Source organism: Chiloscyllium punctatum, chromosome 26 (genome assembly GCF_047496795.1).
Source record: "Chiloscyllium punctatum isolate Juve2018m chromosome 26, sChiPun1.3, whole genome shotgun sequence".
NCBI classification, from domain to species: Eukaryota; Metazoa; Chordata; class Chondrichthyes; order Orectolobiformes; family Hemiscylliidae; genus Chiloscyllium; species Chiloscyllium punctatum.
The window spans coordinates 79,009,328-79,036,666 of NC_092764.1; the positions used below are offsets into that span (position 1 = coordinate 79,009,328).

At 41.1% G+C, this 27,339-nt stretch overlaps 1 long non-coding RNA gene across 1 annotated transcript in view; it reads right to left on the minus strand.

The window, feature by feature from the left end:
• LOC140453211 (uncharacterized) overlaps window positions 1–27,339 on the minus strand; it is a 76,841-nt gene that overhangs the window by 23,853 nt on the left and 25,649 nt on the right. The window contains exon 2 of the long non-coding RNA XR_011952325.1: window positions 6,681–6,750. This is a non-coding gene — a long non-coding RNA (uncharacterized lncRNA). The remainder of the gene's footprint in view (window positions 1–6,680; window positions 6,751–27,339) is intronic.

Here is a 27,339-nt window from a genome sequence, read left to right on the forward strand (position 1 = left end):
CGGGATCAATGTGGATTTCAGCAGATTCCGCATTCCCCCACCCCCCCCACCTTATCCCAGATCCAACTTTCCAACTCAACACCACACTCTTGAACTGTCCTACCTGTGCACCTTTCTTCCCACTTATCCATTCCACCCTCCTCTCCAACCGATCACCTTCAACTCCACTTTCATCTACCTATCACATTCCCAAATGCTTTCCCCCCAGCCCCACCCCCTCCATTTATTTCTCAGCCTCCTTTGGCCACCGTCCCCACTCCCCTACTCCCCCCGTCGATTCCTGATGAAGAGCTTATGCTCGAAACGACAACTCGCCTGCTCCTCGGATGCTGCCTGGCCGGTTGTGTTTTTCTAGCACAACGCTCTTTGATAACTTATTATGAAGACCAGCAACAGGCTGGGATATTAAGAACTTCTAAAGGTCAGCAAAAGGTTTATAAAAAAGAATAAAAAGAGTAAAGGTGTGTTATGAGATAAAATTAGTGCAAAATATAGTAACAAATAGCAAAAGTACATAGAAGAGAAGAGAGTAGCTACAGTGAATGTTAGTCTATTAAAAAATGAGGCTGGGGAGTTAGTGGTGGGGAACATAGAAATAGAGGAGATACTAAATCAATATTTTGCCTCATTTTTCAGCAGATTCCGCATTCCTCCCTCCCCCCCACCTTATCCCAGATCCAACTTTCCAACTCAACACCACACTCTTGAACTGTCCTACCTGTGCACCTTTCTGTCAGTGCCACCTGCTCATGAAAATAAGAATAGGAGGATAGAGCAGATGAATGCATGGCTGGGGAGCCATCAAATTGTTAGATTGTTAGTTCCTCCCTTTCTATAAACCTTGCATTACCTGATACTATTGAGATGGTACTAATGTCCTCTGCTGTAAAAAATGAGGCTGGGGAGTTAGTGATGGGGAACATAGAAATAGAGGTGATACTAAATCAATATTTTGCCTCATTTTTCACAGCAGAGGACATTAGTACCATCTCAACAGTATCAGGTAATGCAAGGGTTATAGAAAGGGAGGAACTAACAATCTAACAATCATCATTATTTGGGAAAAAAAGTAATGAACAAACTATTGAAGGCAGTCAAGCCCCCAGGGTGACTACATCCTAAGATCCTAAAGGAAGTGGCAGCAGCGATAGTAGACCACTGTTATAATATTCCAAAATTTCCAGATTTGGGAGAGATTCCAATGGATTGGAAAAATGCTACTATTATTCAAAAAGGGAGGGAGACAAAAAGTAGGAAACTATAGATTAGTTTGTTTAATATCTATCATAGGGAAATTATTGGTATTCATTATTAACACTTAACCTTTAACACTATGGTTGTTATTGTCTATGTTTGTAAAACTAAAATCCCCTACCATTGCAACCCTATTATTCTTACAGATAACTGAGATTGCTTTACAAATTTGCTTCTCACTATGTATTGGGGGGTATAGTACAACTCCAATAAGGTGATCATCCTTTTCTTATTTCTCAGTTCCACTCAAATAACTTCACTGGTCGTACTACCAGGAATATCCTCCCTAAATACAATCATAATTTTATCCCTAACCAAAAATGCTGCTCCCACTTCTCTCATGCCCCCCCTTCTATCCTTCCTATTCATATATACCCTGGAATATTAAGCTGCCAGTCTTGTCCATCCCTGAGCCACATTTCTATAATAGCTATGATATTCCAATCCCATGATCCCAACCATGCACTGAATTCACCTGCCTTACCTGTCAGGCCTCTTGCAGTGAAATAAATGCAGTTTAATTTATCAGTTCTACCTTGTTCTCTGCCTTGCTCCTGCCTGCCTTGACTGTTTAACTTACTCCTTTGCTCAACTGCACCAGCCTCAGATTGATCTCCTTTCTCACTATCTCTCTGGGTCCCCCACTCCTTTACTAGTTTAAATCCTCCTGAAGAGTTCTAGCAAATCTCTCTGCCAGTATAATAGTCCCCTTCCAATACAGGTGCAAAATGCCCTTTTTATATAGGTCACTTCTACCCCAGAAGAGATTCCAATGATCCAAAACCATGTATCCTTCTCCTCTGCACTAGCTCCCCAGCCATGCATTCATCTGCTCTATTCGCCTATTCTTATTTTCATGAGCAGGTGGCACTGACAGAAATCCTTGAGGACCTACTTTTTACCCTCCTGCCTGATTTCCTATGTCTTGTCCTCAGAACCTTGTCCTTTTCTCTTCCTGTGATGTTGGTATCAATGTGAACAACCTCCTGCAGGTCATTCTCTCCTTTGAGAATATTCTGCAGCCTTTCCAAGACATCCTTGACCCTGAGACCAGGGAGGCAGCATAACATTCTGATGTCTCGCTGTCAACCACAGAAACATTCGTCCTTGCCTGTGACTAGACCATCCCCATGACAGTTCATTGCTTGGAATATAACGTGCTCGTCATTACAGTAGTGCCGGCCTCAGTAGCAGAAACCTGGATGTCAGTGCTACATTCCCCCAAGAGTCCATCAATCCCTACATTTTCCAAAACAGCATAACTTGGTTGAAATGGGGATAGCCACTACCTGCCTACCTCTCCTATCTTTCCTAGATGTAACCCATTCACACAACTGTATCTCCACTTAATCTACCTTCCTGGAGTTGTCATCCATCATTGTGTCTAACTGCCACTTCAACCAATCCATGCGATATAATAGGATTTGCAGCCAAAGACACTAACCCTAACCCTATCACAGACATAATCATCAGGCACATAAAAATTTTCCCTCATCTCCCACATCCAACAGAAAGAGCACATCACTCTGCTAAAAGGCCATCATTGCGTCCCAACAATCCAGACACCCAGAAAATAGTATCTTATTGCTCTAGGATAATTTAGTACCTATGTTTTATATGGAAAAAAAGAGGCTTATCGAGAGACAAATCTCAATAAAAAATATATTAAAAAACCTACTCAATACTGTAGATTTACAAATCAAAAATGATATTCTTGTCCCATTGTTCCACAAACCACCCCAGTTAGTCCGCCAAGATAATCAATTTGCCTGACAGACTGCTATGTAGAACAAAAGCAATTTACATCAGGTTTCATCAGTAACAGTAAAATAACTCAATTCATTATAACAGAATAACTTTAACAAAAGACAGAGAACAGAAAGGATAGCTAACCTACTATTATGTTCTTAAACTATGCTCCTTCAAAACCCCCAATTCCACACATTAAATCACCATTAAGACAGACGGTTTTACAAAGAAATTATGAGTGCAAAAAGAATATAGACAGGGCAAGCACAACTCCGAAGATCAGATGTCTAAAATTAAAATGTGGATTACACTGTCTCAAGCAGTAATTTTTATAATTAATTTATAAATTACTGATGAAAAGCTGTTGTCTGTAGGGTGATGGCCATTCTCTGACATGATCGTTGACTGGGTGGACTTAAGTATTTTCTTGTTAAAATTCTTTCTTTTTTTTAACCTTTTTCCCATGGAAAGGAGGAGGCGTTTGAAACAGAGAGAAAACTGAGGCATGCTTTCAATTTGCAAGATCTAGGTCTTTGTCTTTTTGTTGCCCTGGCATTTACAGCCTGAAGTTCAAGCAGAGGGCTGTCAGCAGGCATATTTTCCTCAACTGTCAGTGCCACTCAGTTTTGATTTCTATCCCCTCACTGCTTGAAAGAGTATCACTGTAATGCATTATTCAAAAATATGCAGCATGTGATATTCAAGTAGCAAATTTCTTCTGTAATTTCAGTTAGATAGCAGTCCTTCTTCCATTTCAGAGTTCCAAACAATATGGGGATATGATGGCCTAGTGATATTATCGGTAGCCTATTAACCCAGAGACCTTGGTAATGTTTTAGGGACCTGAGTTTTAATTCTTCCATGGCAGATGGTGGAATTTAAATTCAATAAATATCCGGTGACGATTAAATCATTGTCAATTGTTGGAAAAACTCATCTGGTTAATTAAAGCCTTTCGAGAAGGAATCTGCTATCCTAACCTGGTCTGACCTAGAAGTGACCCCACACCCACAGCAATGTGGATGACACTCTGAACAATTAGGGATGAGTAAGAAAAATATGTGCTCTCTTATAGTGGCAATGCCCACCTATCCATGGAACCTGTCACTTACCTCCTCCCTACACCCCTCCTCCACCAACCTCTCTTCCCCATCCCTGATCGATTTTAAGCACTCAGTCATATACCTGGCATCATACCTACCTCATTCACCTCTCCTATCTGCTATCTTATGAACTGCCACACTACCCCACATGTAGTTAATTCTTCCATTGGAGCTGCCAAAGTGACATTTAAATCCCAAAAGTCAGCACACTTACAGCTGCAAAGGGGGCATGGTTTCCACAAAGATCATCTTCAGTTCTGGATTTGTAGATTCCTGGACAGGTTTGTAACAGAAGGCCCTTGTCCAGAAATCTCCAGTGCAGGTAAGTGGGTAATTTTTAAAATTAGATCAGGATCAATACCCCAATCAAGTCAGATATACGATTTCCCATCTTGAGCATAATATCTGGTCAAGTATCGTGTATATATTGGTTAAGCTCGATTACAATGTCTGCGTAGTGATGGAATTCATGGCAAGTGTACTAGAGTTGAAACAAAGACTAAAGACAACAGATTATGCTTTCACAAAGTTGAGTGGAAAAATCTGTGGCCCGACCAAGGCTGTGGCTTGAATTTTACCAGAAGTGAGGTATCCCAATCCTGGGATCCAAATCAAATGCTGTGGTCGACATAAGTGGATGACACAATTATATAACAGCATCCAATTAGTGGGAGGCAGCCAATAATTGGTCTGCATCTGTCCTTACAAAAGAGGACAATGTTGCCAATGCCATGATAACAGAGGAGGAAACTCTGTCACTGGAAGGGTTCAAAATGATAAGGAAGTCGCCTTAGATAGATTGTTGACATTCAAAGCTGACAAGTCACCAGGACTGGATGATGTATATCCAAGAACTTACAAGAAAGTGAGGAGGAAATTGTGGTGGCACTGGCCGTAATCTTTTAGTCTTCTCTAGACTCGAGGGACGTGCCAGAAGACTGGAAAATTGCAAACATTACAACTTTGCTCAAGAAATGTTGTAAAGTAAATCCCAGGAATTACAGGCCATTTAGTTTAACTTTGGTGGCAGGGCAACATTTAGAATAATTATTCTGGATATAATTAGTAATCACATGGGAAAAGGTGGATTGCTTAGGAAGACAGAATACAGATTTAAAAACATAACAACTGGGAGCAAAAGTAGGCATTTCAGCCTTTCAAGCCTTGTCTGCCATTCAATACAATCATGGCTGATCTCATCTTGGTCTCAACTCCACTTTCCTGGTCATTCTCCATAGCCTTTAAACCCAGTGCTAATTAAAAATCTGTCCATCTTCTCCTTAACATGACTTAATGTTCCAGCATTCACCATCTATGGGATTGTGAACTATAGATTCATGACCCTTTGAGAAGGGATTTCTCCTCATCTGTTTTAAATCTGCGATCCCTTATTGTAAAACTATGACTTCATATTCTAGATTGTCTCACTCGAGAAAATATCCTCTCTCTGTCTACTTTCTCAATCCCCTTTAGCATCTTATATCTCCCTTAATTAGATCTCCTGTCATACTTCTAAACTTTAGAGTGTATAGCCCTTAATCTGTCTTCATAAGACAAACTCCTCATCTCTGAAATCAATCTAATGAACCTCCTCTGAACTGCCTCCAATGCAACTACATCACTCCACAAATAATAGGACCAATATATTGGGTGTGGGCGTTTGCACTCCCTTTTTGATTTTCTCATAAACCTTCTCTTCTGCTTTTGGTTGCACTTCAGTCCCACGCTCCTGAGCTTCGGGCACCTGGTACGGAGGAGGGAGGGCAGGTCCGAAGACCTCCTCGTGGGTCTGCTCCTGGGCCTGGCCAAACTGGCCATCAACAGGTCCAGGCAGCGGGCCATGGAGGGGGTCGTTAGGGCTGACTGCCTGCCCCTCTTCCGGGGTTACGTTAGACTCCGGGTGTGCTTGGAGAAGGAGCACGCGGTGTCCACCAACACCCTGGAGTCGTTCAGGGAGAGGTGGGTGCCGCAGGGAGTGGAGTGTATTATTTCCCCATCCAACTCTATTTTGATTTAATCCCTACCCTCCCCTTCACCTTTTTGATCACACAGCATTGCCCTTTGGGTTGAAGGGCAGTGCTTGTCACTAGCCACTCGGGTGTTTTCCTATCTTCCTGGTGGTGGAAATTGAATAAAGATTTGTGCACTTTGTGCACTGTGTCTCACACCTGCACACACACACACACCATGGGTGCTGGGGAAAAAATAAGCACTACCGCAGTTAGGCGGTAGTGTGGGGGTTAAATTTTTTAAAAAAGGAAAAAAAAAAGAACAGGTGTATAGAAAAAAAAATTTTAAAAAAAGGACCAAAATTGTATGCAATACTCCAGGTGTGGTCTCACGAATGCTTTGTACAGATGCAGCAAAACTTTTATACTCCATTCCTTCAGCAATAAATGCCAAAATTCAGTTCACTTTATTACCTTCTGTACCTGCACACTAGCTTTTTGTTACTCATGCACAAGGACACCTGATCCCTCTGCATCAAAACATTCTGAAGTTTCTCTACATTTAGACAATAAATTGCATTAAATTCCTCTATCCAAAATGGATAACCTCATGCTTAAATCTCACCTGTCCATTTTCAGCCCATTCATCTGAGATATCCAATTTCTTGTGTCTTCATTACAAATTATTTTCCCACCTATTTTAGTGAAAGGGAAACCATATTTAGATAACTTGAGAAGAGGTAACAGAAAGGATTGATGAGGGTTACACTGTTGATGTGGTATCCATGGATTTCCAGGAGGCATTTGAAATCAGTGCCATATGACAGACGTGTGAGTAAAGTTATAGGTCATGGTTTAACAGGGAGAGTCACAATGTGAATACAAAATGAGTGATAGAAAACAGACAGTAAAGATCAATCGATACTTTTCAGGCTGAACGAAGGCTTGCAATCGGCCCCCTTGGGTCGATATAGAAACCCTTGCTTTTCCTGATATATATTAAGGAACTGGATCTTAGTGTGCAGGAAACAATTTCAAAGTTTGTAGATGACATGAGACTTGGGAAAACTAAACTGTGAGGAGGACAGTGCTGAACTTTAAAATGACATTGACAAGTAGCTGGATTGGGTAGATAGATAACAGATTAGGTTCAATGCAGAGAAATATGTGGTGATGCACTTTGCTCAGAAGAACATTGAAAGACAATTCTGAAGGAGGTGCAACAACATAGGGATCTGGGTATGTCTGCACACATATCATTGAATGTGGTAGGACAGGTGCAGAGCAGTTTACAAAACAGGTGCTTTCACAAAATATGGTGTTTTCAGCTTTATTAATAGGGACATAGAGTACATGAACAGTGACATGGTGGTGAACTTGTACAAGATATTTGTTAGACTTCAGCTGAACTATTGTATATACAGGAAATATGTGAATGCATTGAACAGAATGAAAAAATGATTTACAAAATTGGTTGTAGAAATGAAAAACTTTAGTTATGAGGACAGATTGAAGAAGTTGGGACTGTTCTCCTTAGAAAGAAGGTATCACTGAGGAGATTTGATAGAGGCTTTCAAAACAATATGTGGGCTGGATAGAGTAACCAGGGAGGAGCTGTTCATGCTCACAAAAAAAGGTGTTAATTTAAAGTGATTCGCAAACAAAGTGAGATAAACGTTTTACGCACAGAGTGTATTTGGGGTATGGAATGCACTGCTTGGAAATGTGATGGAGGCCGATTCAATTTTGGTATTCAAGAGGGCACTGAATGATTATTGAGTGAGAAATGGTGTGCAGGAAAATGGGGGAAAAGGCAGGAGACTGACAATAAGTAATAGAACAAGTGCAAGCACGATGGTCCAAATGTCCTCCTTCTGCAATATAACAATTCCTTGGTTCTGTGATTCTGGTGGAAGGAGCGAGGGAGTAAGTCTTTGAATCTGAATGCAAATGCTATAATCAAAGGGATGCTAGCACTGGATGTAAAGATATCACCCATGGAATCACCTAGAGAGGAGATTAAATAAGGCTTGCTTTCACAGAATGGCTGCAATTTGGGGAGAGTGGCCTGCGGGTTTAGTGAGGCCTCTCAGAAGTGCAAAAGCATGGAGAGGAACAGGTCAAGAAGCTTCACCAAGAAGGCATGGTTGGATCCACTGAGGAAGTTAGCAGCCACATGGCTGCAATAAGTCAATGACCTGATGCAAACTAGAATGGTGAATGAACCTTATTAAACTCAAGTTTGCAGCCTTGGATGTCACGAAACAGCATTATCAGAACTTGAGATTAAATGAAGTGCATCTCTTGGTTACCTTGCCAATCTTGAAACCAACTGCAATATGCATATTGATTTACAATGTATGGGTCCTTTGAATACTACCATCTGAAATTTTCAAACTCTAAAATTACATACTAACAAAATTAAGCCTTAAGGTGGAAGAATGTTTTGAAAAGACTGTTTGAGGCTAGTGGGAAGAATATATTCAGAAAACTGTCCTAAAATGTAGCTCTGGATACAAGATGATAGGCAGTTTGGAAAAAACATCAGCTTGATGCTGAGCTGGGGGAACATATGGTCAATTTTAATTACCCTGTTGAAAACAGTACCAAATGGAGGCATGTGCATTTGGCATTTGTTTAGGGCAGATTGACAGAAGATACTTTCAAAAAATAATTTGATCACAGGAGATACAAATCCAGAGAGTCCAGAAAGAAGATGGTCTGCAGATAGACTGCTGTTCAAGTATTTCACCACCACCTTCTCAAAAGTAACTATAGGTGGGCAATAAATGTTGGCCCAGTAAGCAATGTCTAGATTCCATGAGTGAATTTAACAAAAAGGTGAGGAATAAAAAGTTTAGGAATAGCCATAACCCATTTCAAGCTAGTGAAGCATGTTCATCTATTTAGTAAGATCATGGATGATCTGTATTTTATCCCCATCCACATGTCTTATAATGTTTTATCCTTTGGTAGCAAAAATCCAAACTACCTGAAACTTTGAAAATCTAATCAATCTGAGATTTACAATGAATTAAACAAGTACATATTATTTTGTGAGCAAGAATTCCACACTTCATTACACAAAGAACGGCTTCCTAGTTTCTGTCCTGAATGACCTGGATTTAGGATGATGCTCCTTTTCCTTGACCCAGCAGAAAAAAAATTCTGTGATCTGCCCTATCAATTTCTTTCAAAATCTTAAAAATTCCAATTACAACCCCTCTTTAGTTTATGTTGTTTAATATATGCAGAAAAATGCAATCCTGGGAACATCTGTGAAGAGAAAAGCAGAGTTAATAAGTTTAATCAAAGATTTAAATTTTTGTTTTGATTGCCAGTATACAGTATTTTGTTTCTGTCCTAAATAACCCATCTCGATGTCACCCTTGAAGCATAACAATGTTCTAATGAAATATGCTGCATTTTAATATAGAAAGTAATTAAGGTCAGAACAAGTCTTGGCTGTTAATTAATTGATATTTCAATATGTAAAGGAGAAATAGCTGGGACTGGATGGTAGAGATGTTGGACTGTTACAGTCAATAAAAGCTCTGCACAAAGAAAATTTATGTTTCTATTAACAATGTCAGTCAAGGATGAATGCCTAACAGTGAAGGATGGAAATCAAGATTCCTTCCAGACAGAAGATTGTACTTGAAGTTACTTTGGAGAAGAAAGAATGAAAACAAACGTAAAATGCTAGGATATTTTTTCCCAGTGATCTTGTGTGAAGCTGAGCATTATGATCAATTGAAAACTAAAGTGGATATGTGAACATGGGTTACATTTTTGCCAAGAAAAAAAAACAAGGTACACCTTTAGCACTGGCATTCCTATCAGAAGCAGGATAAAATGTAAAGTATTTTCAGAATTAGAGGCTCAACAATCAGACACCGAGGGAGGTTTGGAAATTCTATTCACATTTATGGGAACAAGCTCATCTATTAAATACATAAGAGGCATGGATAGACTTGAGTAAATTTGGAAAGCTGGATGACTATTCTAAAGAAGAATATATGACAAAATTTTAAAGAGTATTTTCAGGATTATAAAACTTTTATTTAGATTCCTAACTCAGCATTTGTTTTTGAATTGTTGGACTTTACTAAGTTGTTGAACATAAAATAGACTGAGTATGAACCAGAGTTAGATTTTCAGAAAGAAACATAATTTGGAGTAGATTTCAGAAGTCAACAACAAAAAAAAAGCCCTGGGAAATATACATTCATTCCCAATAGTTTTCATAGCTCAAATAGGGCAGTCAGAAGTAACAGAGAAAAGGAGGCCTCAGTGTTAACAATATTTCAGGATCGTCTAAATGCATCAATAAGAAAGAAGTATTATAACCAGAAAGAGTGAGGATGGAGGCATTTTTGGTAGTCATGGCAATTGACAGGATTTGGAAATTGTAACAGAAGAATGAACTCCGGAATATCTGGGGTATGGTCAACAGTTGTCATCTGAAACTAAATAATAAGTTATTGAAACAACAATAACACAGAAGTGTCTGATTGAGATACCGATCAAGAAAAAGGAACTGTACAGGTTTGGGAATAACCACATGCAAAAGTCACCAAAAACAGTCATAATACTATGTAAAATAGCTTGATTAAACCATTTCAAATGCACCATGATGTATCAAGTGAATTACCAGTATTTTTGAACAGGTGATAGAGTCATATAGCATAGAAACAGGTCCTTTCGCCCAACATGTCTATGCCCATTAACTAAAATCAAATTATACTAAGTCCGTTTACCTGCACTTGGTCCATAGCCAACTAAGTCCTGGTACTTTAAGTGCTTGTCCAGTTGCTTCTTAAAGTTGCACCAGTACTTCCCTTCACTACCCCTTCAGGCAGCACATTCCATATTTCTACTCCTCTCTGGGTAAAATACCTTTTCTTTAGATTCCCTCTAAAATACTTACTCCTCACATCAAACTTATGCCCACTGGCCTTAGATATGCCAACCAGAGGGGGAGAAAGATTCTCAAGATCTACCCTATCTATGCCTTTCATAATTTTACATACCTAATCAGAAACCCCCTCAGCTTCCTTTGCTCCAGGAAAAATACACCAGGCCCATCCAGTCTCTCCTCATAACTGAAATTTTACATCCCAGGCAATATCCTGGTGAATCTTCTCTGCACCCTCTTCTTTGCAATCACGCCATTCCAATAGTGTGGCAACCAGAACTGTACACAGTAATCTGTTTCCCAGATTATCCCTGTTGCCCTTCTTAAACAAAGGAATAACATTGGTTATTCTCCAGTCCTCTGGGATCTCTCCCATGACTAAACAGGATACATGAATTCACACAAGACCTGAGCAATTTTGTCTCTCGCTTCCCTCAGCATTCTGGGATAGATCCCATCAGGTCATGGGGACTTGTCTACCTTAAAGCTTTTCAAAGCACCAAACGCCTCCTCCTTTAATATATCGCCATTGCCTAGAATATCAACATATCCCTTTCCAAACTCACCATTCACCATTTACTTCCCATTTCTGAATACTGATGTAAAGGATCTCATTCACTTCCTCTAGCTCTATACATAAATTCCTTACTTTGTCCTTGAGTGGGCCTTACCCTTGCTCTAACTATCCTCTTGTTCCTTATGTATGTATAATATGCTTTGGGATTTTCCACAATCCTGTTTACCTCAGACACTTCATGGCCTCTTTCAGCTCTCCTAACTCCTTGTTTAAATTCTTTCCTGCTTTCTGTATATTCTTTGAAGGCTCTGTCTTCAGTTTCCTAAACCTTATATAGACCTCCTTTCCCTTTTTGACTCCTTCATCAATAATGCAATGGCCTCACCTCACCCCCTATCATGTCTGAAGATTCTATACCTTGGAATGTTGAGCTGCCAGTCCTGTCCTTCCTTCAACTATGTATCAGTGATTGCAACAATACCATGTCCTCATGCGTTAAACAACACTAAATTCATCCACATTACCAGTTAGGCTCCTTGCATTAAAATAGTTACAATTTAGTTTTCCAGTTCTTCCATGTGCCTCATCATGTCCATGCCCTCACTGCATGTGGACTGTTTGGGTCTTCCTTCTATATATGTTGTGGGGGAAAGCATGTCCAGTTCAGGGGACAGTAAGCCCTGTTGGGGAAAGCCCAGCTTGGAGCATCTGCAGGCCCATGGCTTAAGAAAGGACTATATTGTTTTACTTTATAAACTTTATTTCTTTATTTTTCTACTTTTATGTTAAGACTGTACTGCTGAACTTTTTAACCTTATATCCTTATTTTTCTACTTCTATAGCTAAGATTTTGTACCTAGGTATTTTGTGCCTAAGATGGCACTGTGTGTGACCAAATTGTACACCTTTCACTGCATTCTTGCCCCCATACTTGAGTGCATGTGACAATAAAACCTAAATCAAAATATCTGACTGAATCTTGCTGCGAACTTTATATCTACTCTGTGTCCCATCTCCCTGTCATAGTAGTTTAAAACCTTCCCAACAGCACCAGCAAACACCCCAGCAAGGATTTTGGACCCAAACTGGTCCAAATTGTACAGGTCCCACTTACCCCATAAATTGCAGCAGGATCCAAAAATCTAAAAGCCTCCTTCCTAAACCATCCCTTTCGTCATGCCTTCGTCTGACCTATCTTCCTATTCCAATACTCAGTAGCACATGACTCTGGAAGTAATCCACAGAGTACAATCTTAGTTGTCTTCTTCTTTAACCTACTACTTAACTCTCTAAATTCATATTGCAGGAGCTCATTTCTTTTATTTACCAATATTGTTAGAATCGACATATCACAACTGTCGACCGTTCACTCTCCCACTTCAGAACGCCTTACAGCTTCTCTGAGACATCCCTGACTCTGGCACCAAGGAGGCAACATATCATTCAAGACTCAATCCTGTTTGCTACTGATCTTGCAAGGAATTAATTAAGGGATATGGGGAAAGTGCGGTTAAGTGGAGTTGAAATGCCCATCCGCCATGATTAAATGACGGAGGGGACTCGATGGACCATATGTCTTATGGTCTTAAACAAAAATGCTCAAATAAAACTGGATATGGAACATGATGAGGCAATTGTTTCTGGGAAGTCAGTGGATTTACAATCATGGACATTATTGTATCCCTTCAACAAGATAAAACTTCTCTCTCAAAACATTAAAGAAATGTCAAGGAATTGGAAATAGGTGTTTAAAGGAAAGAAAGATGGATCATCTTAAAACCATGTCAACCATCCTTCTTCCCACAAGTTAAAAACACTAAAAGATGCAGAGATAATAACAATGAGTTCATTAAACTTATAAATGAGGTTGGTTATGTGATATATGTTAAATATGCAGGATAGCATCATGTCCTGTAGAAAGTCTCCCATTTAGGAAGAGATTTTAATGAAGATGTGGTAATGAACTTAAAGGTATGAGATAAGGGATAAAAAGATTTTCATTCTTTTTGTAAACCTGGCAACTTGCTGTCAGCCGGTTTGCAATAATAAAGTAAAAAACGTGATTGTGAACAAAATAATGGGGAACTGGATAATAAGAGTGGGTGCACCACAAAAATCCTTACTGACAATGGGAAGGAATTTGCCAATGATGAAATTAAAGATAAGTGTGAAATTATGAATATTGTACTAACAAATGTGACAGTAGAAAGCCCCCTTAGTAATTGTGTTTTTGCAATAACAGACAAGATGCTTCACAAAATCTTAGCTGACCATCCAAACTGAGATCTACCATACCAAGGGAAGTCCGTGCAAAGAATTCTTTGCAAATGGTTGAAAGCTACAATCCATGTCAATTGATTTTTGGAAGAAATCCAAAAGTTCCAGTTTGACAATGCACTACAACTTGCTCCACTTTTTCTGAGTACTTGAATGCATTCCATACAAGGGAAAGAACATTCATTAAGGCAGAGGTTTCAAAGAAAATTTGGCAAGCCTCAGAAGATCATTAAGGCCATCAAAAATAAATTTTAATCAGGGAACATGATACATGAAAGAGAGAAAGATGGAGAGTTGAAAGATCTAGGTAAGATTACATATAGTCAAATGACTGTTTTTCCATCGTGGCAATCGGACTGTTCAGGTACATTCCTCAGTTATTTGGCACTGATTATAAATATTTTCCAATCTCTTCAGGATGTTTTTATATACCGCTGGAGCAGTTGGGATTCAAACCTAGTGCTCCTGACTCTGAGGAAGGGATGCTACCACTGCATCAAAAGAGCCCTATACTTATGGAATCTAATCAAGTTCAAAGTTTGGGAGAAGATTTGTAGCGCGGGTGCTCGTTGTTGTGGTTCTGTTCGCCGAGCTGGGAATTTGTTTTGCAAATGTTTCGTCCCCTGACTGGGTGACATCCTCAGTGCTTGGGAGCCTCCTGTGAAGCGCTTCTGTGATGTTTCCTCCGGCATTTATAGTGGCCTGTCTCTGCCGCTTCCGGTTGTCAGTTCGAGCTGTCCGCTGTAGTGGCCGGTATATTGGGTCCAGGTCGATGTGTTTGTTGATAGAGTCTGTGGATGAGTGCCATGCCTCTAGGAATTCCCTGGCTGTTCTCTGTTTGGCTAGCCCTATAATGGTAGTGTTGTCCCAGTCGAATTCATGTTGCTTGTCGTCTGCGTATGTGCCTACTAATGATAGCTGGTCGTGTCGTTTCGTGGCTAGTTGGTGTTCGTGTATACGGATCGTTAACTGTCTTCCTGTTTGTCCGATGTAGTGTTTTGTGCAGTCCTTGCATGGGATTTTGTACACTACATTAGTTTTGCTCATGTTGGGTATCGGGTCCTTCGTTCTGGTGAGTTGTTGTCTGAGCGTGGCTGTTGGTTTGTGTGCTGTTATGAGTCCTAGTGGTCGCAGTAGTCTGGCTAACAGACAACAACTCACCAGAACGAAGGACCCAATACCCAACATGAGCAAAACTAATGTAATGTAGTGTACAAAATCCCATGCAAGAACTGCACAAAACACTACATCGGACAAACAGGAAGACAGTTAACGATCCGTATACACGAACACCAACGAGCCACGAAACGACACGACCAGCTATCCTTAGCCACATACGCAGACGACAAGCAACATGAATTCGACTGGGACAACACTACCATTATAGGGCTAGCCAAACAGAGAACAGCCAGGGAATTCCTAGAGGCATGGCACTCATCCACAGACTCTATCAACAAACACATCGACCTGGACCCAATATACCGGCCACTACAGCGGACAGCTCGAACTGACAACCGGAAGCGGCAGAGACAGGCCACTATAAATGCCGGAGGAAACATCACAGAAGCGCTTCACAGGAGGCTCCCAAGCACTGAGGATGTCACCCAGTCAGGGGACGAAACGTTTGCAAGACATATTCCCAGCTCGGCGAACAGAACCACAACATCTAATCAAGTAACAGAGTGTGGTGAGGCACCATGCACATCAAATACACAGGTGAAACAACGAGGACAGGTTATGGCAGATGAGAGGTTGATTGAATATGGACAAATTACAATTGATGCACAGGTAAGGCTGTTTACTAAATAATTTACTGAAAATTAGCACCAAAGTAACATATATCCCATCACTAAATCACTCTTTATTTACACATGAAGAATCCTTGACACTGATCCAGTCAATGAAACTACTACACCAGTAATCGACCTCCATTCAGAACAAAGAACAATACAACACAGGAACAGACCATTCGGCCTTTCAAGCTTGAGCTGATGGTTTTAGTATGAAGAGCAAAATAGGTCTTCACTTACAGGATCCACATCCCTCTATTCCTTTCCTATTCATATATTTGTCCAGGTGCTTCTTCAATGCTGTTATTGTGTCTGCTTCCACCACCTCCTCTGTCAGCATGCTCGAGGCAATCACCACCCTTTGTGTGAAAAACTTGCCTCACAAATCTCTTTTCAACTTGCCCCCTTACACCTTGAACCTGAGTCCCCTATTAATTGACCCGTCCATCCTGGGAAAAAGCCTCATACTTTCCACTCTATCAATGCCAATCTTAATCTTACAAACGTCTACAAAGTTGCCCTCCAACTTCCTGCATTCCAGTGAAAACAAACCCAGTCTATCCAACCTTTCTTCATAGCTAAAATGCCCCATGCCAGGTAATATCCTGGCAAACCTTTTCTGAATCGTCTCCAAATCATCCACATCCTTCTGGTAATGTGGTGACCAAAAGTGTACACAATATTCCAGGTGTGACCTAAGTTCTATAAAGCTGCAGCATAATTTGCCTATCCTTATACTCAATGCTCCTTCCAATGAAAGCAAGCATGCAACAGGCCTTTCTTACTACTGTATCTACCTGCGCTGCACCTTCAGTGATCAATTGACCTGCACACCCAGATCCCTCTGCATACCAATATTCCTAATGGTTCTGCCTAAGGTTAGAAGCAATTTAACTGTTCCAAACAAGATATAGGTAGACTTTCAATGTTGTGCAATGTTGTTCAAATTTTAATCATTTGACCAAGGCTTGGGTTTGTTTTGGGGTTTTGCTGTGGGCTGATCTAGAGTCTCTCTGTTCAGGTTATGTCCTGAGTGTGTCTTTGCAATTGCTTTCACTCAAGTAGCGTTCTCCAAGCTCAGACGGACTGGCGAGGGTGTCATTCCAATGGAATACCTTGCAACTCATATATGCTCCACTTGCTGCATTTTCCATTGATTAAGCCAATAGTAGTGCCTGTTTGAAGACCAGTTGGGCTTCAGCTTGTAGACACTTTGCATAGTTACTTCATTAATTCCACATACCAAAGAGACTTTCAGTATTTCATTAAAGGTGAAACCAAAGCATATGCCTCTGCCAGTTGTTTTAACCTTGCCAAAAATTCTGATACGGATTCCACTGGTTCTCAAACTGCTGAGTAAAATCGATAGCACCTCAGAATTAGAGACGGCTTGGGGTCGTAGTATCCCTTAACTAAATCTGTCAAAGGTTTTAGTATCTGGTGCCTCAGGGAACGTTAGGCTCCTAATAACCTAAAAAGCTGCAAGTCTACAAGCTGTCAGGACAATTACATATTGCTTTTCATCTGCCCAAATGTCATTTGCCCAGACAAAAAACACATTCTTTCAATATACTGGATGGCAAGGTTCCCAAATAACAGCATGACATCAGAAATGCTTAAACAAACTCGAAGATGACCGTTTTGAGTGAAGTTTTTCAGAGTCCTTTCATCTTATCACCACTGAAATAACACGATAGATGCCAGTATCCAATCACCATGTCACCCTTTTTTTTAACACATTGAGAGTACTTGACACTGATCCAAATTCCTCACAGCCAGCTCTCAGGATGAACAGAATGTCTGACACTGCTACTTATTTCTATCAGCCAGAGCTCCCTGATTGGATCAGATTAACAGTCACAATCAGAAAACTCATTCTATGAGCTCCACCTGGCTGACCTCATTACAAATACTATAGATGCTATCATTAAAAAGAAAGTGGAGAAAGTCACCTATATTTGCTAATTGTGCAAGATGGGAGCCCCAAAGACAAGATCCATGCAATAACAAAGGAGATAAAGACAAGTAAGGCCAGAAAGTGCCAAAAATGAGTTCTGTAAGTGAACATGTCAGTGAAGTTAGCCCTAGGATCAGATCTTAGATTTGCGAAAAGAATTCTGATCATAGGAGGGAGAGATGTTGTACTAGTAGCCCAAATTAAGATAAGAGGTTGAGTAGAGGTTATAGTTTGATTAGAACAAGGACAATGAAATAGGGGCTAAACTAAAATGTAGAACCTTCAGTATGAAAATCGCAGGATTACCACCTGAGACACATGAAAATTGGCACAAGGCCAATAAAGTATGGGAGTTAATTGTATTAAAAATTAGTGTTGAAGGAATGGGTTACAGTTCTTGGGGTACTTGCACCAAGAGAAGGATAGAAGGGAGTTATTCTGGTCAACAGGCTTCACTTGGACTGTGCTGGGAACAATGTGCATCAAATAACTCAGGTTTAAGAGAGGGCTTTAAAATAATTACAGGGAGGTCGGGATCAGGAGGGCAATACATAGATTTGCAAAGCAAAAGGATATGGTGACATTACAGGACAAATATTTTTACAATGATACCCAAATTGAAACAGGAAGGGACATAGAAAACAGGAGCAGGGATAAGCCATTCGACTCTTCAAGCCTGCCAAACCATTCATTACAATCATTGAACACACCCTAATCCTGGCTGACCCCCATAAGCCCTTGATCCCTTTAGCGACAAGAGCTATATCTACCTCTTTCAAGTTCAAGGCTCAACTACTTTCTGTGGTAGTGAATTCCACGGGCTGACAATTCTCTGGGTGAAGAAATTTCTCTTCATCTGAGTCTTCAAAAATCCTGAAATTATGACCCCCGATTTTGGACTCCACCACCAATAGGACCATCCTTCCTATATCTAACCTGTCTCGTTGTGTTAGAATTTTATAATTTTCTTGTCATTATCAACAATCACTCGCTAATAGCAAGGGGACAGACACTTTGGCCCAAACTGGTCCATGCTGACCAAAATGCCCATCCCTGCTCACCCCATATCCTTCTAAACCTTGCCTATCCATGTATTTGAATGTTGTTAATGTACATGCCTCAACCACTTCTGTTGGCAGCTCATTCCATATGCATACCACCCTCTGTGTAAAAAGGTTGCTCCTCAGGTTCCCTTTTCTTCTTTTCTCTCTCACCTTAAACTGATGCCCTCTAGTCCTCAATTCCCCAACCCTGGGAAACAGACTGAGTGCATCCACCCTATCCATGCCTCTCATGATCTTACACACTTCTAGAAGATCACTGCTCAGTCTCCTGTGCTCAAAAGAAAAAAGTCCTAGCTTGTCAAACCTCTCCCTATAACTGAGACCATAGAGTTCTGGCAACATCCTTGTAAATTTCTTCTGCACTCTTTCCAGTTTAATAACATGCTTCCTTTCATAAGGTGACCAAAACTGAACACAATACTCCAAATGTGACCTCAAAATCAACTAGGAGAAAGTGAGGACTGCAGATGCTGGAGATCAGAGTAGTTTATCTCTCAGCCCCCTGGCCCTCAAGCCTAATTTCTGATGAAGGGCTTATGTCCAAAACATTGATTCTCCTGCTTCTTGATGCTGCCTGACCTGCTGTGCTTTTCCAGCACCACACTCTTGACTCTGCTCTCCAGCATCTGCAGTTCTCATGTTCTCCAAGTTGATTTCAATCCCACTGCAAAGCCTCTTCCAAGGATGCCTACCTTGAAGAAGTTCTCCTCCTTTTTCTACAATGGTCTCAGTGAGTCTCTCTTTCACTGCACCTTCAGGTCATCTCCTCTGTCCTGAAGCTCTTCAGCCACGTCCTGAAGCAGACTCGCTACCACAGCCTCATTTCCTTCCTCATCATCTACCTACTGAACTGACTGATCCCTCATAGACTCCGGACTACATTCAGACCAACACAATTTGGACCTGAACAGGATAACCAGAACACAATACAAATCCAAAACCTTTAGAAACAGCTCTCCTTCCAGATACTCCGCTCCACACTCACAGCCATGTGCCGCCACTTCCTCTCCCTGCAGTCAGCCCTGCCTCAGCTCAGGGCCATATTCTCCCAGACCAGCAAAGGATCTTTGCTGTTTCAGAAGAATTCACATGCTCAAGAAAACATTTTTCATCAAATTTCCCATTTATCTCTCAGCTGCTCTCCTGCTTCCCCTCCTCTATCCCCAACCACCCCATCCACAAGCCTCATTCCTGATGAAGGGCTTATGCCCAAAATGTCAATTCTCCTGCTCCTTGGATGCTGCCTGACCTTTTTTTTCAGCACCACACTCTGGACTCCAAGTGTGGCCTCACCAATGTCTTGTACAACTGTAATATAACTTTCCAACTTTTATACTCAATGTCCTGAGTGATAAAGGCCACTGTGCCAAAAGCCTTCTTCACTGCCCTGCCTACCTGTGTGACTCCACTTTCAGAGAATCGTACACCTGAACTCCAAGGTCCCTCTGTTTCACCACACTCCTTAAGGTCATACCATTCACCATGAAATTCTTACCTTGATTTGATTTTCCAAAATGCAGACCCTCACACTTATCTATTTCAAACTTAATTTCTCTGTCTACTTCCCCAGCTGATCAAGGCCCTTCTGTAATTTCTGATCATTTTCCTCACTGTCCACAACACTGCCTATTTTAAAGTCATCTGCAAACATACTAATCATGCATGTACATTCTCATCCAAATCATTGATTTATATAACAAACAGTAATGAGTCCAGCACCGACTTCTGAGGCACTCCACTAGTCACAGACCTCCAGTCCGACAAGCAACTGTCCACTATTACCTTCTGCTTCCGACCATCAAGCCAATTGTGTATCCAATTTGCCAGGTCCCTCCCAGATTCTATGCGACCTAACCTTCCAGAGCAGCCTATCCTGTCCTCATCAATATTCCTGGTCACGTCATCAAAGAACTCTAACAAATTTGTGAAGCATAAACTCCCACACAAAAAGCCATGCTGACTACTCCTAATCAAACCCTATCTTTCCAAATCCATGTATATCTTATCCCTCAGAATCTTCTCAAGTAACCTGATTTATTTTTGCTGCTGGCCACAGAAACATCTGTCTGTACCTCAGACTAGAGAGTCCGCTAACACAACTGATCTCTTGGAACCTGACATACCCCAAGTTGCATTAGAGCCAGTCTCAATACTAGAACCTTGGCTGTTCGTGCTACATTCCCCTGTGAATCGATCACCTCCTACATTTTCCAAAACTTGTTTGAAATGGGGATAGCCACAGCAGACTCCTGCACTACCTGCCTATCTCGCTTACCTTTCCTGGAGTTAATCCATCTGTGTGACTGTATCTAAGACTTTCCCTCCCTCCTATAACTGCCATCCATCTCATACTGTTGCTGTTGCAAATTCCTCATTGCCTCTGTCTCTTCAACTGATCCATTCAATCTAATAGGAATTGCAACCAACAGCATTTATTGCAGATAAACTCCTTAAACTCACACATCTGACAAGAAGCGCATATTACTATACTAAAGACCATTTTTGCTCCTTCACAATCTATAGACCCAGAAAATAACACTGTCTTATTCCTCTACAAAACACTGCCCCAGGTTAAATTAAGAGTTATGGCTGATATTTTAAGCTTAATCAAGAGACAAATCTCAAAAACATATAAATCAAGAAAGAACCCACTCTACTCTCTACTGCAGACTCTTAGTAGGCAACAATGAACTTATCTGTTTCTGTGCTGCGACTTCACCCAAACAGTTCCTCCAAGATCAGTTGTAAATTCCCTTGTTTGTTAATTTTCCCAGACGCACTCCGATGTCCAGCGATACATGAATTCAAACAGCAAAAGCAGTAATTGTGCAGGTTCACTGTGCTGTCAGTATCTTTCTCTCTCTCTCTCTCCTGCACTGACCTCACCAGGTGCTTCCTTTGTCTGTTCTTCTCCCTTTTAAAACTGCTAGATTAAATTAGATTTGACTACTGACAGCGTGGAAACAGGCCCTTCGGCCCAACAAGTCCTCCGAAGAGCAACCCACCCAGACCCATTCCCCTACATTTATCCCCTTGCCTACCACTACGGGCAATTTAGCATGGCCAATTCTTCTAACCTGCATATTTTTGGACTGTGGGAGGAAACCGGAACACCCGGAGGAAACCCACACAGACATGGGGAGAATGTGCAAACTCCACACAGACAGTTGCCTGAGGCAGGAATTGAACCCGGGTCTCTGGCGCTGTGAGGCAGCAGTGCTAACCACTGTGCCACCATACCGCCCACTTTCTGTTGTTTTGACTTTTTTTTTCAAAGTTCCAAAACAATGCAACTGCATATAAAACAGTAATTGCTGCTCCTGGAATTCGAGGAAATCACCTCTAACACCTGAAATACCTCAAAACGGAGCAGCTCTTACTGCCAGAAATTTTTCCTATCCTACATCTTACCCAAGATGGACATTTTTTAAGATGTCACCATCTATTTCCCCACATTCTATATCATCCATGTCCTTTTCCACAGTAAATACTGATGCAAAATACTCGTTTTAAATCTCCCCATTTTCTGCGGCTCCACACAAAGGCCGCCTTCCTGATCTTTTAGGGCCTCTATTCTCTCCCTAGTTGCCCTTTCGTCCTTAACGTATTTGTAAAAACCCTTTGGATTCTCCTTATTTCTATTTGTCAAAGCTATCTCACACATGTTCTCTTTTTGCTCTTCTGATTTCTCTCTTAAGTATACTCCTATTGTCTTTATACTCTTCTAAGGATTCACTCAATCTCTCCTGTCTATACTTGACATGTGCTTCCTTCTTTTTCTTAACCAAACCCTCAATTTCTTTAGTCATCCAGCATTCCCTATACCTACCAGCCTTTCCTTTCACCCTAACAGGAATATACCTTCTCTGGATTCCCATTATCTCTGTAAGGACATTGGTTAGACAACTGTTGGAATATTGCGTGCAATTCTGGTCTCTTTCCTATCGGAAAAATGTTGTGAAACTTGAATGGGTTCAGAAAAGATTTACAAGGATGTTGCCAGGATTGGAGGATTTGAGCTATAGGGTGAGGTTGAACAGGCTGGGGCTGTTTTCCCTGGAGCGGAGGCTGAGGGGTGACCTTATAGAGGTTTACAAAATTATGAGGCATGGATAGGATAAATAGACAAAGATTTGGAGTGGGGGAGTCCAGAACTAGAGGGCATAGGTTTAGGGTGAGAGGGGAAAGATATAAAAGACTCCTAAGGGGCAACTGTTTCACACAGAGGGTGGTACGTGTATAGAATGAGCTGCCAGAGGAAATCGTGGAGGCTGGTACAATTGCAACATTTAAAAGGCATTTGGATGGGTATATGAATAGGAAGGGTTTGGAGGGATCTGCACTGGGTGCTGGCAGGTGGGACTAGATTGGGTTGGGATATCTGGTCGGCATGGACAGGTTGAACTGAATGGTCTGTTTCCATGCTGTACATCTCTATGACTCTCTCTCACCTACCTATCACAGATGTTAAACTTACTGGTCTATAGTTCTCAGGTTTTTCTTTGGTATAATCGTCCACCTTGGAAATTCCATGTCACTGGTTATGGGTTCTGTGGGTCCTTGCATGGTTGATGAGCCCGATTCTAGAGCCTCAATTCCAACCATTCATTTGGCAGGTGTTTCTGGTAGTTGGAATTGGTCCCTGGCCTTCAATCATTGACATTCCTTTCTACGGTTCCTTTTCCGTACATGCACTGGGTGCCACAAAGAATAGTGTCCCTTGATGCAGGAGCTTCCTCCAAGTCAGTTGCTTTTTTAAAAGTTCATTTACAGGATGTGGGCATCACTGGCTATGCCAGCATGCGTTTCCATCCTTAACTGCCCAGAGGGCAGTTGAGAGTCAACCACATTGCCGTGGGTCTGGAGTCACATGTAGACCAGACCAGGTAGGAATGGCAGTTTCTTTCCTGAAGGAAAATTAGTAAACCAGAGGAAATTTTCCTGACAATCAACAATGGTTTCATGGTCATTAGACTTTTAATTCCCGATATTTATTGAATTCAAATTCTATCATCTGCCATGGTGGGATTCAAACCCAGGTCCCCAGAACATTAACTGGGTCTCCAAAATAATCATCTAGCAAAAATGCCATCAGTCATCTCCCCCAAACTTCTGAATGAGTGTCTCCCATGCATTGACATCTTGTTGCATTTGAGGGAACTCTTCAAAGAGTATCTGAAAAGCTTCCTTGGTCCTCTGCTGGTTTGAGTGCCTTCCTTGTGCCAGGTGAAGCAGATTTGCTTTGGTAGTTGGAATTCAGGCATCCTAGGCATGTGGCCGGTCCAGCGGAGTTGGTTTTGAATGATCGAGGCCTTGATGCTGGTGCTGTTGGCAGCTACAATCAGTCGAATGTTAATATGCCTGTCCTCCTAGGTGATGTAGTTCCACTTTCAGAGCCATATAGAAGAAGTGGAATGATGGCCATCTTATACAAGGATCTTGGTGTCAGTGAGGATGTCAAACTTGTTGAAGACTCTCATTGTTAGGTGTCAATAGAATGCTTGCAGATTGGATGCAATGTTGGTTATCCACATTGATGTCAGCCTTGGATGAGAGATAGCTTCGCGGATAGGGAAAATCTTCCATGTTTGGGAGGGGTGGGCTGTAACTTGACCTGCGATGGGTTGGTAAAGGAGTTGAGTCTTGTTGAGGTCACAACTGAGGCCAATTCTTTGGTAAGTTTCTGTGAAGGCATTAAGTGAGGCTTAAGTATTTTCTTCTGAGACAGCAGAGATGACATTGTCATCTGCATACAGGAGTTCCACAAGGAAGGTTGGTGTTGTTTCTCTTGGATTTCAGCTGGTTGAGGTTGATAAGTTTTCCATTCATCTCACAGGGACACAGAACTGGGAAATATGTTCTTGATAAGAAGAGTAGTGAAGATGGAGATGGAGATGGAGAAAAGGGTGGGGGTGATGCCACATTCTTGTTTTGCACCTATCTTGATCTACAAAGATTCTCTCATGTCAGCATCGGTGAGGACCATCACCAAAATCTTGTTCCGGAGGAGGTGGAGGATATTGATGAATCCCACTAGACAGCTAGCTTTTGACATGATCTCCCATAGTACTTTCACGCTGAGTCAAAAACCTTGGTCAGGTCAATAAAGGCCAGGTAGAATGTTTCATGTTGTCCTTGACATCTCCCTTGGAGTTGCCAAGCAGTGAAAATCATGTTCCACTGTTTGGGCAGAAGCCACGTTGGCTTCCAGGAAGGATTTTCTCAGAAAGCAGGAGAAGGTGCCTAGTGAAGATTCGGGTAATGATCTTCCCAGCAATTGAGAGCAGTGAAGATTCCTTGGTAGTTCCCACAGTCCACTTTGTCTCAGTTCTTAAAAACAGTGATGATTCAAGTATCCCTGAGATTAGCAGGTTTCTTTTTTTGTCTCAGATTTTCAGCAAGTTGATGCAGGTGAAGGGTAAGCTCTGCTCCTCCAAGTTTGAAATTTTCTGCTGGATTCCTGTCTACTGCTGCAGCTTTCCCACTCTTCATGTCTCAAATAGAGGGTACAACCTCTGCCACATTAGGTGGAAATACAAAGTCACCTTTGATGGGGAGTATAGAGATTTCCTTAAACACATCCCTTATGACTATAGCATCGCAGTTTACTGGTTCTTTCAAGTGTTCTCTGCATCATAGGCTGATGTTTTCTCTTTCTCACAAAAAGGTGCCATCCTTACTCTATACCAGTTTGAGGCCAAGTGTATTGAATTCATGTATTGCCTTGATGTTATTGAAGAAACTCCGAGTGCCATGCTTGTCAGCAAGGAGTTGCAGCTCCTTAGTCTTCTCAGTCTACAACTGGTTGATTTTCCTAGTTCTTCTTTGTAACTCTACCTTTGCTGTTTGACAAGTTCTCTGCTTTATCTCACTGATGACATCGCTTTTCCAGACATAGAAAGCTTTCCTCTTCTTGTTGATGAGGTCTTGGATGATGTGGTCATTCTCATTGAATCATTTTTGACATTTCCAAGTTTTGTAGCCAATGATATCTTCATAGCATGAGATGATGGCTGTTTTCAGCTCTTTCCAGATTTTCTCCACTCCATTAAAATTAATTCCTTGGAGATTTTGGTGAAGACATTGATGGAGGTTCATTAGTCTGCTTGCTCTTGAAGCCACTCCACATTGAGCTTTTATTGAACTGTTTCTTCACCTTATCTACTGGTATTTTGTGGACATTGAAGACCAGATGAGCCAGTGGTCTGTCTAGCAGTCTTCTGCACTGGTCATTACTTTGATAAAGAGGACATTCCTTTAGGTCTCAGGATTAAATAATGGCATAGTCAATCATATGCTAGTGTTTTGATCATGGATGTCCCAAGAAGTTTCAAACTTGCATTTTTGGCTGACCAGTGTATTGGTGTTGGCCAGCTAGTATTCCGCACATTTAGTGAGCAGAACAATCGTATTGGTATTGTAATTCCTAACTCCTTTCTTTCCAATGGTTCCTTTCTTGAGTTGGGCATCCTTTCCAAACCTGGCATTGAAGTTTCCAAGAAGGATAAATTTATCTTCATCAGGGAAATTGGTGAATATGATGTCCAGGGTGAAGTAGAAGCCTTTATTGGACATCAAGATTTAGAGTATAGGCACATTGCCTGCTGGTTTGTGTTAAGTTGTAGATAGAATCATGAGGCAATCATTGCTCATTGATGCCAACTGGGAGCTCAGAGTGTTGGTTGCTAAGTTTGTTCTTGATAGTGAATCCAATTAAATATGTCCTAGGTTAATCCATGGTTTTTCTTCTCCAGAAGATGTAACCACCACCTTCTTCCTTCAACTCCTCTTCAAATCTCTTGCAAGGCAGCAAAATCAATGTTGAATGCCTGAGTTCTTCATTCCTTACAATTAGTCAACTCATTGTCCATGAGGGTTCATTTACTCCAGGTTCCAAGATTGAGTTTCAGTTCGGATTTTAGACCACAAGTAGATGAGTGTCCAAAAAAGAAACACATCCAGGTTTCTATGAGACCCTCCCTGCTCAGCTTTCTTCCAAACACTAGTGAATACAATCCTAACCATCTCAATCTTTTGGGACAACTTATATAAGTATAAAAATAAGCAGCAAGTAGACAGAAAGGGAGAACGAAAGGTAAAAAAGGCAAAATTAAGGCCTCTTTATTTGAAAGTCTGGAGTATTCAGAACAAAATAAATGAATTAAAAGCACAAATAGAGGTTAACAGGTATGATCATGTAGCCATTATGGAGACACGTTTGCAAGGAGATCCAAGTTGGGAAATAAACATTTAGGGGTATGTAATCTTTCAAAAGCACAGACAGGAAGGGAAGGGTGGTGGAACAGCATTAATGATGCAAGATGGAATTAGAATATTAGAAAGGGGTTATGTTGGATTTGATGATGCAGGTAAGAAATAACCAGGGGGTGGCATCACTGGTGACAGTAGTCTATAGACTCTCTAACAATAACTGTTCTACACGACATAGAATAAATCAAAAGACAATAACAGCATGCAAGAAAGGCAGTAGGTTAATTATGTGTGACTTTAATCTTCATGTAGATTGTGGAAATCAAATTATAGAGGTAGCCATGAGGAAGAATCACAGAGCTTTTTTGGGAATCGGAGTTTCCTAGAAATATGATGTGGGTCCAACCAAGGATAAGGTTTATTTTAGATCTGGGTAACGGGTAATGAGACAGATTTAATAAATGATATCACAATGAAAGATCCCCTGCAGAATTTAGTATTGAGTTTGAGAGTTAGACACTTGGGTCAGAGAGAACTATACTGACATGAC